This window comes from Penaeus monodon, chromosome 8 (genome assembly GCF_015228065.2).
Source record: "Penaeus monodon isolate SGIC_2016 chromosome 8, NSTDA_Pmon_1, whole genome shotgun sequence".
NCBI lineage: Eukaryota > Metazoa > Arthropoda > Malacostraca > Decapoda > Penaeidae > Penaeus > Penaeus monodon.
In genome coordinates, this window is record NC_051393.1 from 1,171,760 (window position 1) to 1,176,120 (window position 4,361).

The 4,361-nt window shown below is 36.1% G+C and overlaps 1 pseudogene; it reads left to right on the forward strand.

Moving 5' to 3' along the window:
• Nucleotides 1-370: 370 nt before the first annotated feature.
• Nucleotides 371-4,093, forward strand: LOC119576467 (annotated as a pseudogene).
• The last annotated feature ends 268 nt before the right edge of the window (nucleotides 4,094-4,361 follow it).

Consider the following 4,361-nt stretch of genomic DNA (forward strand, 5'->3'; position numbering starts at 1 on the left):
ATTTTTTTTTGTTTTTTGATGTTTTCCCTTTACATTTCAGTTTTTATTTTTCTATTCTCTTGAAACTGAAATTTCTGTGCTAATTTTAAACCCTTTTAAATGAAACGGGGACACAAATAGCGTTGGGATTTTGAATGGGTGAAAAATTGGGCAAGGGTTTAGTTTACATATATTAGAGTTCCATTAAATGGTTTTGCTAATGTAATTTCATATAAAAAATTTTAAAAAGTTTTTTTTTTTTTTTTTCTTTTTTTTTCTTGACAACGAAGTTTCTCCCCAAACGTATATACTAAACTACAAAAATGCCCCAAAACCCTTACAAAATACGCATTTGAATTTGTTTTAAAATACAGAAAAATTTTTGAAGATTATGTCATTGTGTGTTTCAATGGGGCATTTTTACAACATTGGGGAGACTATAAGTATTACAAGAAATTTAACATTTTCTATTAATCTCATTTATTGTATTATCGATAATATTTTTCACAGGAATATATTAATTTTTATGAGGAATGATATTGTGATTGAGAATTATATTTGTTTACAACTTTTTATTTTACTAATCTAACATGAAAATTTTTTGTATTAGAGGTGTTCACTAAAACGGTTTAGATATACCTTTTTTGGATACTTCAGAATTTCCCTAATACCACACATTGTTCAAGATCAGTGACAAATACATCATTTTATATTTTAAAATTATATATATATATATTTTAATATATATATATAATATATATTTTAATTATAATATTATATATTATATATAATATATAATATTTTATTTTAATATATATATATATTAAAATATAATAGTAATATTATATATATATATAATAATAAATATTATATATATTATATATAAATATTATAATATTTTAATATAATATATATATTAAACAACACATATCATAAAATTTGTTTGTATGTATGTATGCATCCCCAACACACACAGCTATGACTGCCACACACACACACACGACGCACACATGCACACCCCGCCCCCCACGCCCAACCCCCACACCCAAAACAGCAACGCACGCGCACAAACACACCACCACCACACACACACACACACCACCCCCACAACACACACCACAAACACACCAACACACACCACACACACCACATACGGTAACACATGCACACAACGGTAAACATGCACACAACGGTAACAGCCCGCGCGCGCACACACAGGGAAACACGCTCACCCAACACACACACACACACACACAACACACACACACACACACACACACACACACCCCACACACACACACAAAACACACACACTCATTAAAAATATTAGTTTTATTGAAAACATAAAAAATTCAATTCAAAATTTATTTTTATTTTTTTTATTTTTTTATTTTTTATTTATTTTCATTATTTCGTACTTTTTTTAGTTCTATTGATTTTAGTTTTAAAAAATGTTATTGCAATTCCAAACAGATTTTTTCTTTTTCAGGTGAGTTGGCGAATGTGGCAGTTTGTCAGGGGAAGCTTGTAGCAGCTCTTAAAGACCAAGAATGTCAGCAGGCACTGGGGGCCAGTGCAGATAAAGAAGGAAGCCACATTTTCTGTCACGAACTTTTACAGGTCCACATTGTCTTCTTATCTCAGTGACAGTGGATCGTCACTCATAGAACACATTTTGCTTTGTATTTCATTCATCGCTTCAGCTGTTTGCACAAAATAACTTTACTGGCCTCTTATTTGGGCCACTCAAGTTTTGTTACCTGGGCTCATTCCCGGGGGAAGAAGAAGAAGAGGTCAGACAGGAAGCCCTTAGGGGTTTGTAGGTGATACAGAAAGGGGTTTATAATTTGCTGCATGGGCCCTGAGTATTCCTTCTGGCTAAATTTTTTGACAGAATGCGTTCTTCCCTTTCAACGGCCCAACATAATTGGTGGTGGTCCTTTCACTCTTTCATCAGTTGGTAGCAATGAACGTTTCCACACTGTATGAAATTTTTTGCTTCAAGCCCCTCAATCAAATAGAGAACAAACCAGACTTGTTTAGCAAAACATCTCAAGGACCTAAATGCTCTCACACCTGGAAGGGTCATCTTCACCCTAACCCATGATGTAGGAAGAGCAGGGGGTCACTTCCAAAAGCGCGGATGCACTGAGGTAAAAATACTTTGAGGGGGCACTTGGCAAACGAACCAAGTGGCAGAGGGAGAATTAAGCCCGGGGGGTTTTTGAAGGGAGAGTTTCCGGACGCCCAATTTATGGAGGGGAACTTTTCCCGGGGGCCGTCTTTACCTGTTGGGCTTGCCTAAGGATTTTTTCTGAAAGATGATACCCTCTTCCAGATTTAAATTAAGGATACAGATGAGGATGTTATTCCTATTTTAAAACCAAAAGAACAAAACTGTTACTGGCTATAAATTTCCCCTAAAAAAAAGGGCGCAGCTGAGATCTACAATTTCGAAGAAACAAAGGCTTTCCCTTGTGCACTCCTTCATCCCAAAGAACTGGAAAATCTCCAAATGTCAGCTTTTTTTTTCGTCAAGGGGAGAGATCGTCAGTCTAGAGCCATGGAGGTTCTCTGAACCAGGTCGAGGAACTGGAGGCTGCAGTAAACAGAGAATAAACCCTCCAGGTATAGGGAGACTTAAGCTTTTGCACACATCACTTGTAACCCCTCAGTGGAAAATACAGCAAGAATTGGCCAAGATGCTTTTAGACTAGGTTTGTTTTTAAAACAGCCTTGGAGGTGTTTGAAAGACTACAGCTGTGGGAAGATGTCATCACGTGCTATAATGAGCTGCAGATGCGTCAAAGATCAGCTGAAATCATTAGGAGTCAGTTGAATAAAGAGGAAACTCCAAAGTTGTGGTGCTTGTTAGGAGATGCTACTGATGATATTGAATGCTACAAAAAAGCTTGGGAAATGTCCAACCATAGGAGTGGAAGGGCACAGAGATGTTTTGGAAATTATTATTATGTTAGGAAAGACTACAAAAATGCTACTGTGCATTATGAGAAGAGTGTTGAAATCAACAAGTTACAGTTCCCAGTTTGGCAGAGATTAGCCTATTGTGCCATGCAAATTGAAGACTGGGAAAAGTGTGCCCAGGCTTACAGAAGATGTAGTGTCTTAGAACCAGACAGTTTTGAAGTTTGGAACAATATGAGTCAGGCTTACCTTAAGCTAAATCAGAAACACAGGGCATGGAAGTCCCTCCAGGAGGCACTGCGTTGTAGAATGGATAATTGGCGGTTGTGGGACAACTTTATGTTAGTCAGCACATCCCTTGGTTATATGACTCAGGCTCTGAATGCCTACAATAGAATTTTGCGTCTAAAGGAACGCCATGTTGATACCCAGATTTAGGCCGGGTAGTGAAAGCCATTGTGGATGATGATAAAGACCCTGAAGGGAGAGAAGTAAAAGGACTTTTCAAGAAGTGCTCAGAGTTGCTAGGCCGCCTTACAAGTGAAGTTCCCACACACCCTGAACTGTGGTATCTCTACGGTGTCCTGACACAAGCCCATCCTGAAGCCAGCACTGAGACACGTCACTTAGCTATGCAACATTTCAAGAAATCTCTTGCAGCTACTACACAAAAGATTGGTTGGGAAAAAGATGCTTTATCTGTGGTAGCTGCCTTACACCGTGCTTCATACCTCCTAGATGCAGTCATGGAATCCTCTGAATGTGTTGCACCAAAGGCAGCAATGGCTGACCTAAATTCAGTTAAAATGTCTGTGCGTGGAGCTGTAACTGGTGCTCGCCGAGGCCAGGTAAATGCCATCACAGGAGAAATATCAGAATCAGTTCAAGAACCTCTGAAAGAAGTCGAGGATAAGTTGTCCATACTGATGAAAAAGATTGAAGGTCTAAAAGTTGAGAGTTGAGCTCAAATGACCACCCAGGATGCACAAAAGGGAAATGATTGATTTTAAGCCATTATATGATAATATAAAGCTTTGTATTAGAAACAAAAGTATATTGTATTCGTGCTTTGGATTTGGTGTGCCGTTCATACTGCAAGACATTCCTACCACATGAAAGCTCATATTTGGATATGAGCAATAATTTTATGCCAGTGAAAATTTATTAAAAATAAATTTAAACAAAAGTGTTTTCTCTTTCATCCCATTTAGAATACTGAATGTTAAATAAATATTAATAAATGTTAATAAAGAATACTGGAGAAAAAAAAAAAAAAAAAAAAAAAAAAAAAAAAAAAAAATAATATTTATATATTATATATATATATAAAATTTTAAACTAATAATATATATATATATATATATATATATATATATATTTATGTACAAGAGGTGAATTCCTAATCAGTACATAAGTAACTACAAAACTTGTGTTCTAGACATTGGAAATATGTTAAA